General features: G+C 37.8%; 1 pseudogene; it reads left to right on the top strand.

The window, feature by feature from the left end:
* The first annotated feature begins 14100 nt into the window (after nt 1-14100).
* Nucleotides 14101-14919, top strand: LOC118587630 (annotated as a pseudogene).
* Nucleotides 14920-16752: the final 1833 nt, after the last annotated feature.

Here is a 16752-nt window from a genome sequence, read left to right on the forward strand (position 1 = left end):
TCGAAGATGATAAGAAATCGAGGTATAACCCTTCCACTTACACCACTGTAGTCCCTGTCAACGTAGCTTGCCACTGTGCCCTTCTCATCCATCCATGGAGTTCTTTCCAGAACTAAACAACTCCCTTAGCTTGATGCTTCCTGAGAACTCCTGCCTTGCCACCCTCCCCATCCTTCTTCACTCCAGGTCAGCTTTCAGACATGACTAAGTCATCTATTTCTCTCTGGACATTTTTCTTCATTTATTATGTTACATTCTCCTTAGTCAAGTATTTTCATACCTGTAGGACTGTCTTCATGCCATAAAATTATCTACCTTTGACCAGACAGTAATCCTCAGAGACAAAATATGGGCTATAAACTATTTTTTCAAAAGTAAATACATGTTTGACTAAATAACAGAAACTGTTCTATTTTAAAAATACATTAAATGAAATCAAATTTCCAATTTCTGAATGCCTTACTGAAGTAAGTGCAAGCTTCTGTTTCTGTTATATTAAAATATTTCCTTCAATGTTTTTGATTTAGTTACAATATTATTTTTACTTTTTTCATTTTTATGTTATGCTTTGGGGTGTTTTGTCTGTGTGTATGGGATGGTGTTCTGCACCACTTGTGTGCCTTGTGTTCACAGAGGCCAAAAGAGGGTTTTTTAATTCCTTGGAACTGGAGTAACAGACAATTGTAAACCACTGTATGGCTGTTGGGAAGCAAATCCAGGTCCTTTGGAAGAGCAGCCCATGTTCTTAACTACTGAGCTATTTATCCAGCTCCTATGATATCTTTCTAGAATAATTTTGCCTAACCCAATAGTCAAAAGCTTTTCATCATACTCCATAACCATTACAGCACTGTGGTCCCCAATACTTTTCTTTATAAAGTTTTTTTCTCCCTAGGAACACATGTAGAAATCTCCAGAGACAATCAGTCAAGGATTCTTCCAAAAATTATTTATTGAACATTGAATATGTACCAGGAAAAATGAGTTTCAGTGTTGAAAATTCCAAGGAAGTCTTCATAGAGCAGGAAAACTTTCATTTGAAACTTGATAATGAGCTTTATTAAATAGTAGAAAAATATAAAGGGCTGAGGGCCCAAGTACAGAATGGTTATATACAAAGTCACAGAGATGAAGAACATCAAGCATAAATGGGGAGTATGAAGATGCCCTACAGGAATGGAACATAAACAGATGAGAGACCTGAGACTTAAAAGAGATGGTGTTGAAGAATAGGAGGCAGCAGCTGAGGTCTCTGCACGGTACGTTACTGCACAGCCTTCAGCTTCCAAGAGTGATTATCAACAGGAAACCTTGTTCTGACATAGAGATTTAGCACACAAACAAATCCATTTTTGAAATATACCAAGGTTTTCTTTGAATTATGCCTACCTATAAAGAGAATAAAGATCTGATCATTTCACTTTAGTAAGAACAAATTTATTTCTTGGCTCCTCTCTGAAAATCATTGAATCTAACAAATTATTTATACTTTGGAATTCTGTTACCAACTTACTCTTTCCCTACCCTCACTTGGCTGTTTCAAATTTTCTTTCTTAATTTTTTTTTACTTTAGACATGATTTTCTCGATTATTTTGGTTTCTCTGAAAATGTTTTTCTTATTCTGAATCATAATACAGCACTCCACTAATCATTTCAGATATTAAGCCAGATCTTTTCCACTTGTTATGTTGACAATTAATAAAACACATCTGGTATTCTCTCCTTCCATGACTGTTGAAAGACTAGCATAAGGAAACTTTTGGAATTCTCTATCAAAAAGTACCTATTCAAGCTGGACAGTGGCAGTACATGCTTTTAATCCCAGCACTAGAGAGGCACAGCCAGGTGGATCTCTGTCAATTTGAGGCAAGCCTGGGCTACAAAGTGATATCCAGGACAGGCACCAAAACAAAACAAAAAAAAAAAAAAAAAGAAAAAAAAGAAAAGTACCTATTCAAATACTGGGAAGATACCATAATTGGTGAAGTGCTTGCTGTGGAAGCACAAAGACCTGAGTTTGACCCTCAGAACCAGCATACAACAGTTTGAACATAACAATATGCCATTTTAATCCAGTACTGTGGAAAGAGAGATGAGTATAACTATGGGGTTTGATGGCCACCCGCCTAGCCTAACCAGTGAGAGACCCTATCTCAACAAATTTAAAAGAGAGAGAGAGAGAGAGAGAGAGAGAGAGAGAGAGAGAGAGAGAGAGAGAAATGAGTGGCACCTAAGGAACTACATTCTAGGATGTCTACACAACACACACACACACACACACACACAGAGAGAGAGAGAGAGAGAGAGAGAGAGAGAGAGAGAGAGAGAGAGAGAGAGAGAGAGAGTTTTCTTTTTATTGGTGAGAACAAATGCTGTGTTGAGCAAGTGTTCTACTCCTACAGTTCAGATCTTCTGCCCAAGGAATGATGCTCCTCACAGTGAGCCTTCCCAAATAAGATAATTTAAGACAAACCCACACAAGCATGCTCACAGATCAACCTAGACAATCCCTCACTGAGACTTTATTCTCAGGAGATTCTAGATTATTTCAAATTGACAACTAAAACTAACCATCACAATGGTTTGACTGAATTCCTTCCAATTTCAAATTGTTTAATACAATATACTTTATTTAAAAAAAAATCATTCAAATAGTTCCTTCCTTGTAGCATGAATCTTAAAGATACTTGTTAATAAAAAATAAAAACAAACCTGAGGCCAGTTATTGGGGTGAATGCTGGAAGATCAGAGAAGCAGAACAAGCCACAGCTATCTCACCTTGCTAGTTCCTCAGGTGATCCTGTTTCCTCAGGCTGGAAGCTTCTGAGTCCTCTTCCACATGAATCTCAGCTGAACTGTGTTGCTCCAAAGCCTGAACACTTAACCAACCAAATGCTTAACTAAATACATGCTTTACTCACTTAGTTCCTGGTCCTCACGCCTTATATACCTTTCTCTTTCTGTCCCCACTCCCTGGGATTAAAGGTTGGTTTTCTGGGATTAAAGGCGTGGATCACCAAGTTTAGCTGTTTCTAAAGTGGCCTTGAACTCAGGGATCCAGCTAGCTTTGCGTCCCAAGTGCTGGGATTAAAGGCGTGCACCACCACCGCCCAACTTCTGTTATGGCTTACTCTTCCCATTTTCTAGCCACCATTTTTGGCTTTGTTCTAGTGGCTGTCTGTTCTCTGACCCCAGATATGTTTATTTCAGGGAACACACAATATTTCAGGGAACACAATACCCACCACACTTCCTTGATAATTCATTTTGTGGCATAAGTCTGAAACTTTTATTTTAAATTAAACATCAATTTTATGATTTCTTTTCTTTTTTCATGATACCAAATTTTATAAAATATAAGAAATTTCAATTATTCTGAATATATCTGAATAATGCTAATGATCTTTTTCAAGAAAAAAAGTCAGTCCATACATTTAATCACTAGTTACACACAATAGAATCCATGCTATCATTTCATATATAATTTTTAAAATTTATATATGTGCATGTGTCTGTTTCATACATGTATGAGAAAGCCAGGAGAGGGTGTCAGATCTCCAGGAGCTGGAGTTACAAGCATGTGCTAAGCATTCTCTTCAAAACTAAATCTGAAGTTCAGTTCCCAATGGGTGACACCTGACATTTCTTACCTTCTTTTTTATAAAACAAAAACAAAAACAAAAACAAAAGTGTACTCATGCAAGTAATTGATTATTTGAAAACACATTTAGAGGGTAGAAAGAGAATTCTGAGAACTCAAGTCTTCTGGAAGACCAAAAAGTGTTCATAAACACTGAGCCATCTGTCCAGCGCACAATTTCATATATCACATGAAATGGAATTCTGTGTTTTCCCAGGATATTGATTAGTATCATTGCCAATATCAAAGGGAAGATGCTAGTTTGAAAGTTCTGTTAATTAAATGCTATATGTTGACCTTTGTTTACTGAAAAGCAGTGAAATAACTGGGAAATTTAGCTGTACCTTATGGTGATATTTGATTTGTGCTGTAATGTGATTTTATTTGTATGTTAATAAATAAAGTTGCCTGGGGGTCAGAGCTAACAACAAGCCATTTAGCAGAAGTCTGGCAGTGGTAGCACATGCCCTTAATCCCAATCACAAGACAGTCAGATCTCTGTGTGTTCAAGGATACAGCCAGCATGGAGACACACGCCTTTAATCTCAATGCCAACCATACAGACCTGGAGGTCTGTATAGACAGGCAGTGACAAGGAGATCCTGTGGTTGGGTTTACAACCAATAAGAAGACAGAACAAAAAGTCAATAAAAAAGACAGACAAGACAGGAAGTAGTTTTCTTTCGGCGGGGAGACATTGATAGTGAGGGGTAAGAAGGCGGTCTTGGTCTTAGCTCCTGGCTGCTGCTCTGACCTCTGGGCTTTTAGCTCTGCTTTTGGCTCTGTGTTTCTTATGTAATAAAACCATTCAGAATTACATCTACAGTACCTGTAGTGTTTGAATGTGGTATACATGTGCTTACTAGTTTGGGTGTGCAAATGTATGCCAGTATATGCGTGTGTGTGGGGGGGGGGGTGTCCAATTTCAACATTGTGTGTCTTCCTCAATCACTTTGCACCTTACTTTTTGAGATACAATCTCTTGTTGAATCTGGAGCTCACCAGTTCAGCTAGTCTGGCTGGTGCTCATTCACCAGCACCTTCCTGTCTTGGCACACACCTGCCTCCCAGGTCTTGTGCTGCAATTTCAGATATACAACAGATCTGGCTTCTCATGTAGATGCTGGCAAGCAGTTTGCTCAACAAACTCTCTTTCTAGCCTCTAAATGTGCTTTTCAAATAATAGCTATCAGTTACTTGACAGGTATATTGTTTATAAAAAGAAACTCAAAGAAGATAAATCTACAAACAGAAAACATGTTAGGTGCTTTAAGGACTAAACCTAAAGTTAGACTTTTTTTAATAAAAATAATGCTTTAAGCTGCTTCGATGGCATAGTGGATAAAGCATTTGAAGTCCTCAACTCAGTTGTAGTATTCCTTTTCAAGCACTTATTATCTAACAGCCAAATTGAGGTCTTGTAGATATCGTAAATCAAACTACATATTCTGTTGTGTGAATATGTACACATATACATAATAATAAGTATTAAAGGAAAGATCAATTTTACTACATGAGTTCAAAATAAATAAGATGATAAGTTGGGTGGGTAGAGAAAAGGAAATGGGTCTGGGAGAAGGTGAATATGACCAAAATACATTGTGCAAAAGTTAGATAAAAAGTGAGCAAAGTCTCAAAATAAATACAAGTTACAAATGGCATATATGTGTATAATTATAGTATATCCTACTAATATGTATAGATACTATGTGTCAATTGAATTTTGAAGGAACTCTCATGTAAATAAACATCATTATTGATCCTTCTGGCAGCCATTTACAGGAATAAAATGTACTTAAACACAGTGTTTGCAGGGAGTTTCCTTGAATGACTCAAGCTTTCTGTAAGCTATATATTATGGTGATATTTTATTTGTGCTGAAATATGATTTTATTTGTATGTTAATAAATAAAGTTTGCCTGGAGATCAGAGGTCATAGAGAGCCAGGAACAGCAGTCAGGCAGTGGTAGCCCATTCCCTTAATCCGATCACATGGCAGGCAGTCTCTGTGTGGTCAAGGACACAGCCAAGCATGGTAAGACTGAGCCTTTAATCCCAGTACCAACCATAGAGACCAGGAGGTCTATATAGACAGGCAGTGATGAGGAAGTCACATGGTTGGGTTTAGAGCCAATGAGAAGGCAGAACAGAAAGGCGATTAAAAACACAAGTTAGGCAGGAAGAGGGGGGATCTGTGATTGGTTTGTAAAATGAATAAAAAAATTCTTCCAACTTTTTTTTTGTATCTGTTGAATTTGCTTTGTGGCCAAGAATATGGTCGATTTCAGAGAAGGTTCCATGGGGTGCTGAGAAGAAGGTATATTCTTTTTTGTTAGAATGGAATGTTCTGTAGATATCGATTAAGTCCATTTGAGTCATAACATCAGTTAAGTCTTTTATTTCTCTGTCAAGTTTGGATTTGGCCGATCTGTCCAGAGGTGAAAATGGGGTGTTGAAGTCTCCCACTATTAATGTGTGGGGTTTTAATGTGATTTAAGCTTTAGTAATGTTTCTTTTACATATGTGGGTACTCTTGTGTTTGGGGCATAAATGTTCAGAATTAAAACTTCATCTTGGTGGATCTTTCCTGTGATGAGTATGTAATGTCCTTCATCATCTCTTTTGATTGATTTTAGTTTGAAGTCTATTTTGCTGGATATTAGGATGGCTACACCAGCTTGCTTCTTAAGACCATTTGATTGGAAAGACTTTTCCCAGCCTTTTATTCTTACGTAGTGTCTATCTTTGAATTTAAGGTGTGTTTCTTGTATGCAGCAGAAAGATGGGTCCTGCTCTCATATTCATTCTTTGAGCCTGTGTCTTTCTACAGGTGAATTAAGTCCATTGATATTAAGGGATATTAATGACCAGTGATTGTTCATTCCTGTTATCTTTTGGTGGTAGTGTGTGTGTGTACTTCTCTTCTTTGAGGTTTGTTGTTGTGGGGTTATATCTTGCCTGTCTTTTTGTGGATGTATCTGACTTCCTTAGGTTGGACTTTTCCTTCCAGTGGTTTCTGTAGGGCTGGGTTTGTGGATAAGTACTGTTTAAATCTGGTTTTGTCTTGGAAGATCTTGTTCACTCTATGATGATTGAAAGTTTTGCTGGGTATATTAGTCTAGGCTGGCATCCGTGGTCTCTTAGTGTCTGCATTATATCTGTCCAGGTCCTTCTGGCTTTCAAAGTCTCCATTGAGAAATTGGGTGTTGTTCTGATGAGTTTGCCTTTATAAGTCACTTGGCCTTTTTCCTTTGCTGCTCTTAATATTCTTTCTTTATTCTATAGGTTTAGTTGATTAATTATTAGGTGGTGCGAGGACTTTTGGGGGGGTCTAGTTTGGTGTTCTATAGGCTTCTTGTATCTTCATAGGCATTTCCTTTTTTAAGTTGGGAAAGTTTTCTTCTATGATCTTGTTGAACATAAATCCAATTACTCTGAACCTGATAGAAGAGAAAGTAGGAACTCTTGAATGCATTGGCTCAGGAGATCACTTCCTAAATATAACACCAGTAGCACAGACACTGAGAGAAACAATTAATAAATGGGACCACTTGAAACTGAGAAGTTTTTGTAGGACAAAGAACACAGTCAACAAGAAAAAACAACAGCCTATAGAATGGGAAAAGAACTTCACCAACCCCATATCTGACAGAGGGCTGATATCCAGAATATATAAAGAACTCAAAAAATTAGACATCAAAATAACCAACAGTCCAATTAAAAAGTGGGCTATAGAACTAAACAGAGAATTCTCAACAGAAGCTCAAATGGCTAAAAGACATTTAAGGAATTGCTCAACATCCTTAATCATCAGGGAAGTGCAAATCAAAAGGACTCTGAGATACCATCTTACACCCGTCAGAATGGCTAAGATCAAAAACACTAAAGACAGTTTATGTTGGAGAGGATGTGGAGCAAGGGGAACAGTCCTACACTCTTGGTGGGAATGCAATCTTGTACAGCCACTTTGGAAATCAATACGGCACTTTCTTAGAAAATTGGGAATCAATCTCCCTCAAGACCCAGCTATACCATTCTTGGGCTTATAACCAAGGAATGCTCAATCATACCACAAGGACACATGCTCAACAATGTTCATAGCAGCATTATTCATAATAGCCAGAACCTGGAAACAACCTATATGCCCTTCAACTGAAGAATGGATAAAAAAAAAAATGTGGTACATATACACAATGGAGTACTACTCAGCAGAGAAAAACAACAACATCATGAGTTTTGCAGGCAAATGGATGGAACTAGAAAAAAAATCATCCTGAGTGAGGTAACCCAGACTCAGAAAGACAAACATGGTATGTACTCACTCATAAGTGGATACTAGATGTAAAGCAAAGGATAACCAGACTGCAACTCACAACTCCAGGGGGGCTACCTAGTAAAGAGGACCCTAAGAAAAACACAGGCATCACCCAATGACAGAAATGGATGAGATCTACATGAGCAAACTGGACATAAGGGGGGCTAATGAAGGGCAAGGGTCAAAGGAAAGAGAGCTTAGGGGAGCAGGAGATCCCAGCTGGATCAGGAATAGAGAGGGAGAGCAAGGAATAACAGACCATGATAAATGAAGACCACATGAGAATAGGAAGAAGCAAAGTGCTAGAGAGGTCCCCAGAAATCCACAAAGACACCTCCACTGTAGACTACTGGCAACGGTTGAGAGAAAGCCTGAGCTGATCTACTCTGGTGATCGGATTGTCGAACACCCTAACTGTCATGATAGAATTCTCATCCAGTGACTGATGGAAGCAGATGCAGAGATCCACAGCCAAGCCCCAGGTGGAGCTCCAGGAGTCCAACCAGCGAGAGAGGGGAGGGATTAGATGAGCAAGAGATATTGAGACCATGATTGGAAAAAGCACAGGGACAAATAGCCAAACTAGTGGAAACACATGAACTGTGAACCAATAGCTGAGGAGCCCCCATGGAACTGGATCAGGCCCTCTGGATAAGTGAGATAGTTGATGAGCTTGAACTATTTAGGAGGCCCCCAGGCAGTGGAACTGGGACCTGTCCTTATTGCACGAGCTGGGTTTTTGGAACCTAGGGCCTATGCTGAGACATTTTGCTCAGCCTTGGTGTAGGGAGGAGGAGACTGAACCTGCTTCAACTGAATCTACCAGGCTGAGCTGAATCCCCAGGGGAGACCTTGCCTTGGAGGAGGTGGGAATGGGGGTGGATTGGGGGAGAAGGGAGGACAGGAGAATCCATTGATGATATGTGAAATTAAATTAATTATAAAATAAAAATATAAAAAATTCCTAATAAAAAAATAAAAGAAGAAACTAGCATCCCCACCACAATACTCCATGAGATAAGAAAATTAGCTAATACACAAGATAAGAACTTCAAAATAGCAATTATAAGTATATTAAAAGAGGTAAAGGGGGATATAAACAAATGCATGAATGAAGAGCATGAAAACACAGTTGGATAAAAAATGAAAACAATTCAAGATATGAAAACAGAATTTAATTTTAAAAAATCTAAAGAAAAGCCAAACAAATAAAACTCAACATGAAAAACTCAGGAAATTAAACAAAGAGCTCAAAGGAATGGCTCACCAACAGGTTGGATGAAGTGGAAGAGAAAATAACAAGTCCCAAAGACAAGGTAGAAGAAATGAATCAGTCAAAGAAAATGTTAAATTAAAAAAAAAAAAAAAAAGGAACAAGGCATCTAGGAAATCTGGGACACTATGAAAAGATCAAACATAAGAATAATATGTGTGGAAGAAGAAGAAATCCAAGGGAAAGGAAAGGAAAATATTTTTAACAAAATCACAGAAGGAAATAGAAAATTTCCCAAATCTAAAGAAAGACATGCCTAATAAAGTATAAGAGGAATAAATAAAGGCCCAGAAAATACAATTCCCATGTCACATAACAGTCAAAATGCTAATGTAGAGAACAAAGAAAAGATATTGAAGCTGCAAGAGAAAAAGGAGAAAAAAGCCAAGTCAAATAGAAAGGCAGGCCCATTAGAAAAACACCCAACTTTGTATTGGAGACTTGAAAGACAGGAGAGCCTGGATTGATGTTCTACAAGTTCTGAAAGACCACAGATGCCGGCTCAGACTACTGTACCCAGGAAAACTATCAGTCATAATCAAAGGAAAATGGAAAAAGGTTTCATGATAAAAACAGATTTAAGGAATGTAATGGTCTTCTAAACCATCTCTACAGAGCACACTTGAAAGAATGCTTCAAACTGAAGGAAAGATTAAACCCAAGAGGAAACAAGAAATAAATAATCCCAGAACAAAAAGCTAACCTATTCCCTAGCGTGAGATACCTTTCTCAGCCTTGATGCAGCGGGGAGGGGCTAGACCCTTTTGGTATGCCAGACTTTGTTGACTCCCCAAGAGAGGCCTCACTCCCTCAGAGGAGTGGATGGGGGCATAGGATGGAGGAAAGGTGGAGGGGGAAGGGAGAAGGGAAAGGAGGGGGAACTGGGTATAATATGTAAAATGAAAAAAATTAATAAAATAAATAAATAAATAATTCTAGAACAGTTAGTCAAAAAAGTTCTAATAAAACAATACCACCACCACCACAACAAAATAAATTAAATTAATAAATAAACATTATTCAATAATAATTCTAGATATTAATTGTCTTGATTACATCCAAGAATAAGGCACAATTGATGAAATTGTATAGAATCCATCTTTCTTTGCCTCCAAGAAATAAGTCACCATAAGTGATATATACCACCTAAGTGTAAAAGGATAAGAAAAGATATTCTACCAGGTGGTGGTGGTGGTATATATCTTTAATTTGAGCACTCAGGAGGCAGAAGCAGGAGGATCTCTGAGTTCAGAGCCTGGTCTACCAAGTGAGTTACAGGACAGCCAGGGATACACAGAGAAACCCTGTCTTGAAAAAAAAAAAAATGAAAGAAAGAGAGAGAGAGAGAGAGAAAGAAAGAAAGAAAGAAAGAAAGAAAGAAAGAAAGAAAGAAAGAAAAGGTATTCTAAACAAATGGAACAAAGAACCAAGCAAGTAAAGGTATTTTAAATACCTACAAAATAGATTTCAAACCAAAATAATCAGAAGACAGGCAGTAGAGGGAGAGACATTTTATACTCATTAAAGGAAAAATCCCCCAAGAGAATTTTTACAATTCTAAACATTCATGTTCCAACTATAGAGACAGCCAGTTTCATAAAACAAACAATACCACCACTGCCACCACCACAACAAAATAAATGGAATTAATAAATAAACATTATCCAATAATGATTCTAAATATTAATTGTCTTGATTCCCTCCAAGAATCTAAACCTAAGATTGACCCTGATACAGTGATAGAGGGTGATTGCAATACTCCAGTTTCATCAATATAAACATCATCCAGACAAAAACCAAATAGAAACCTGGGAGCTAAATAATGTCATAAATCAAATGAATCTAATAGATACCTACAGAAAATCCCACCCAAGCACTAAAAATATACTTTGTTTTCAGCAGCCCATGGAACTTTCTCCCAAATCGACCACATATCAGGACCCCCAAATCGACCATATATCAAGACACAAAACAAGCCTCAACAAATTTAGGAAAATAGAATATGTGCATGTTTTCTGATGACAAAAGAATAAAACTATATATAAACTGCAACAGAAATAGCAGAAAGTGTACCAAATCATGAAAGCTAAACAGCACATTACTGAATAAAAAAATGTGTCAAGGGGAAAAGTAAGAAAGGAATTTAAAAATTCTGAGAATTGAATTAAAATGAAGACACAACATATTTATATAAGGGACGTGATGAAGGCAATAGCAAGAGAGGACTTTATAAAGTTAAGCACCTTCATCAAAACCAACAACACAAAAAACTAGTATGTGGAAAAGACAATAAAAGTCAATGCTGAAATTAATAAACTGGAAAGAAAAATACAATACAAAGAATCAATGAAAGCAAGAATTGGTTCTTTGAAAAGATTAACTAGATTTACACAGAAATTAATCAAAAGAAAGAGTTTAAAGTTTCAAATCAATAAGACCATAGATGAAAAGAAACATTATAACAGATACTGAGTAAATTCAGAAAATCATACAGACACACTATAAAAAAAAAAAAAAATCTGTGCTCCCCTAAAGTGAAAAACCTAAAAGAAATGGATCAATTACTTGATGTGTAAGGCCTACCAGAGTAAAATCAAGTTGAAATAAATAATTTAAACCAACCCATAACAACCAATGAGATAAAGGTAGTAATTTTTAAAAGCTCTCAACTAAAAATAAGTCCAGGTCCAGATGAATTCAGCATAGATTCTTCCAGATCTTCAAAGAACTAACATCAATATTCCTCAAATAATCCAATAAAAAAGAAAAGGGAGGAACATTCCCAAACTTTTTATGAAGGCAGGATTACCCTGATTCCAAAACCAAACATACAACAACAAAAAATTATCAGCCAAGTCTCTCCTATGACTAAATGTTATTGCCTAATTCATAAATCATAGGATCACATTTCTTTCAGACTTGAGAGATGTAAAACAACTCAAAGCATTTCACAAATAGATATAAAATTATTTCAAAAAATGATATTTCCTATCTGGGTAATAGTGGTGCACAAATTTAATCCTACCTAGTATTTGAGAGACAAAGGCAGGCACATTTCTATCAGTTCCAGGACAACCTACATAGAGTCCCAGTGCTGTGAAGTAATCCTTCTGTACACTGTGAATATATATTACTCTCATTGGTTAATAAAGAACTGACTGGCTGAGAGCCAGGAAGGAAGTATAGGCAGGCCAACCAAACTAAGGATGCTGGGATGAAGAAGGATGGAGTCAAAGACATCGCCAGCAGATGCAGGGAGAAGCAAAATGAGCATGCTATACTGGAAAAAGGTACCAAGCTATGTGACAGAGTGTAGATAAGAAATATGGGTTAATTTAAATGTAAGAGATAGCTAGTAACAAGCCTGAGCTATTGGCCAAGCATTTATAATTGATATAAGCCTCAATGTGTTTATTTGGGAGCTGCTGGTGGGATGGAAATTTCCACCTATATTCCAGAGTAACAGAGTGCAACTTTGTCTCAAATAATACAAATAAATAAATGCTATTCACCTCTTTATTGTTTGAAATTTTAATACATTGCATATAGTGTGTTTTCACCAAATCCATCCTTCAATCTTTTCCATCCAATTCCTTCCCAGTTACCACCGTCTACAATTTTCACTTCCAACTTCATGTTCTTTATTTTTAAACCCACTTAGTCCACTTGGTAGTACTTACATGCACATAAGTGTAAGGACATCAACTAGATCATGGATAGCTTCTCAGGAGCCACATCCCTAAAGAAAACTAACTCCCTCACCCAATGGCCACCAACTGCCAATAGCACCTCAGGAAAGACGGAGCTTCCTGAGACCCTTCTTCCTCATTTTGGCATTTTAGCTGACTTGATCATTCACAGATTTTTCCACACATAATTACAACCACTGTGCAACAGCCCTGTCATATCCAGAAAACACTGTTTCCCTATGTTCATTCGTTAGCTCTGGCTCTCACAGTGTTTCTGCCCTGGCTTCTATTATGACCTCTCAGCCTTGAAGGAGGGAAGGAGTGATATAGACATCCCATTTAGAAATGAATATTCTACAGTCCATAAATCTCAGCATGTTGATTGGTGTGGGTCTCTGTATTCATCACCATCTCCCACAAAAAAAGATGACATAATGAGGGTTGAGTACCGCATTAGTCTATGGGTATAAAGACAAGTACTTATCAGGCAGTTTAATGCTGCTCCCATTTAACAACATCTTAGCAGTAGGCTCTCCACCAAGGCCTATGACCTACCCAGCCATGAGTCCTTAGCCCAGTGTCTTAGTCAATGTTCTATTGCTGTGAAGAGACACCATGACCACAGCAACTCTTGTTTTTTCTTTTTTCAAGACAGAGTTTCTCTGGGTAATAGTCCTAGCTGTCCTGGAACTCTCTTTGTAGACCAGGCTGGCCTCAAGCTCAAGAGATCTGCCTGCCTCTGCCTCTCAAGTGCTGGGATTAAAGACATGCATCACCATCACCTAGCAACCATAGCAATTCTTACTAAAGAAAACAAAAACAACAACATTTAATTGGGACTGGCTTACAGTTTCAGAGGTTTATAATCCATTATCATCATGGTGGGAAGCATGGTAACACGCAGGCAGTCATGGTGCTGGAGAGGTAGTTTAGAGTTCTACATCTAGATCAGAAGGAAGTAGAAAGAAGGAGCAACTAGACTTGGCTTGGACATTTGAAATCCCAAAGCCTACTACCAGTGACATACTTCCTCCAACAAAGCCAAACCTATTCTAACAAGACCACACCTCCTAATCCCTATCAAGTACTGCTACTCCCTAGTGCTCAAACATTCAAATATGTTGAGTCTATGGGGCCATTCCTATTCAAACCACCACATCCAGTTAATGGTACCAGGCATAAATAACTACTGAAGACGTCAATTGTGCTGTTTGGTTAGCACGCCTTGCCATACATTGTTATCCTTCTCCCATGAATTATAAATATTTTCCCAAAATCTTGTTGTACCTCAGTACACAAAGTCATTTGCCATGGGATTCCAGACAGCTATCTCTTGCAAGAAATCAATATTGTTAGTGTGGACATCTGGACATCACTATAGAAAAATGGTTATCAAAGTGACCTGAATGGGAAGCTTTTGTTGGAGATGTGGTTGGAGGAATACAGAAACTAGTTCAGACTACATCTAAATACCTTATACAAGCTATCAGTGAAATGAAAACTGGTGATGCTCCTAGAGAGAGCTGGGGAACATTGTTCAGAAACATGCCCAGTGGAATAGATTTGCAGTGGTTCAAAGCTATGTGGGCATGGAATCTATGAGCTTTTCCACACAGCTCTCAACACACTGTACACTTCCAGAAGTAAAGGCATTGCTGTGATGGAGTTGTGCCATGTGGTTGCAATTGAGCCAGTGATTTGTGAAGGTGGATGGCAGGGTAAAACTGGACAGAAGGTTGGACTCTGGGGACAGGAGACTGAAAGCTGTCTGCTCAGTTTGAGCACACCCTGCTGGTCACGGAGAGACCTCACCCAAAAGCTCAGCTGCTGGAGGCCTCATTCCATGTTCCAGTTTTCATTTCTCCTAAGATGCACATCTCAATGCCCTCTTGCTGGACTGTGCATTTTATTGGAAGTACAAAAAGAAAGGGCTCTTTTAATCATTTGTTTGGTTTTGACTGTGGCTATGAAAAGACTACAACATATGGTGTGTGTCCTTAAGAGGATTTGTTTGTTTGTTTGTTTTTGGTTTGGGTTTGGGGTTGGGGGGGGGCTGTTTTTGTTTTCTTTTTTTCTTTTTTGGTTTAAAAAAGCTAAGAAAAATAAATGCAATATTACTCAATTCTTTTCAGTCCCCAGCCTCACACCCTCAGTTCTCTGTACCTGTGTTTTCTTATTTGCTCTTTGAGCACTTTTACATAAAACTGCTTCTGATTGCTTTTTATCATTGCTACAAACCTTCAATCAAGGGCCATCCAGAAGAATATTGAAGATGAAAAATCTTGAAACTTTAGCAACACATGTTGATCCAGGCCTTTTGTTACATAAAAATATGTGTGAAAATGCATGTGCATACATTTTAAATTCTCAAAATTGCATGACCTTTGGGTTTGGGGTTTTGGGGGGTTGTTTTTGTTTTGGTTTGGGTTTATTCTGCTTTGATAGGCTGTCTGCTGTCATAAAGGGATCAGTAATTTGTGTGATGTAATTCCCAGTTGGGAACTGGCCTTCTTCCACCCCCATGCTAATAATTTACCCTTGTATGTGTGTAGAGAAGTGCTCACTCTGAGAAACTTCTTTCCAGTACGGACTGTGTGTCAGTGAATGAATGCTAAGAATCCCTTTGGGAAGAGGCTATCAGACTGTTTAAGATCTGGTGTGTGGTAAAAATAGCTATGCTTCAGGTGGTGGCTAGCTGCTACCGAGAATAACTTCATAATACAATGCTATTTTAGACCTCTATTTGATCAGAAATATGAGGGATGAAGCCCCCTTTCCTTCCCTCTTTTATTCTATGGGTACCTTTCCAGAGTAAAGAGTTCCCTGTGACAGATAATGGGGAAAGAGTTCCCAAAGGTCTCCAGATGTGAGCACAGTAACGAGGGGCGTGTAAGTTTATAACATTTAGTGCACTAACAGTAGTAAAAAAGGAACTTGTTGGATCCTGTAAATGTGCAGTGAAAATCTTGGTGTAATGTAAATGCACCTTACCTCTACATAGCTGAGAGCATCATCAAAAAGTGGCCCTGGTGCCCAGATTATGTGCTCCTCAGTAGTTGTCCAAGTAGGACTATATGCAGTGGAGATCATAAAGTTGTCATAAAACTATCTTGATAACTGGGTATCTGATGACTTTCTTGTAATATAATTTGATACCATTGACACATTTTTCCCTCAAACATTGCTTTAAAGGAATAATGATAATGTTTACCTGATTTTTTCTAATGATTTAGTAAAGTGTCTAAATCTGGTATAGACTTCTTGGTGACTATGTATAAAGTTTTTTATAAAACTGTAGTGTGCCTGGCGGTGGCAGAGGCAAGCAGATCTCTGTGAGTTCAAGACCAGCCTGGTCTACAGAGTGAGTTCCAGGACAGTCAGGGCTAAATGGAGAAACCCTGTCTTGAAAAACTAAAAAGAAAAGAAAATCTGTAGTGTTTCTGAATGGAATGCCTTGTAATATAAATGTTAATATGATGTGTAAAGGTCTGTACTGTGTAAAGATTAAAAGTACCAATGATTTAAAATGTTTCACATACTGACCTCTGAAGCCCCTCATTTCCGTATTGATGCAAAGACTTCTCCCACAAGCTCTCGTTATCTTTCTTCATTCTACCATTTCCAGCCAAATCCAATATTTTGTTTCAGAAAACAATTCCGTGCCACAAAAAAAAAAAAAGAAAGAAAAAGAAAATGCTAACAAAGAACAAGCAGGAACACAATTTTATATTTTAATTTTTAACCGTTTATACAAATTTTCTTGTTCAGCTACCTATGCTGATTTTAATATAAAATTAATATCACTTCAAACCCCCGCTCTCTCTAACACCTCCC

Source organism: Onychomys torridus, chromosome 7 (genome assembly GCF_903995425.1).
Source record: "Onychomys torridus chromosome 7, mOncTor1.1, whole genome shotgun sequence".
Lineage (NCBI taxonomy): Eukaryota > Metazoa > Chordata > Mammalia > Rodentia > Cricetidae > Onychomys > Onychomys torridus.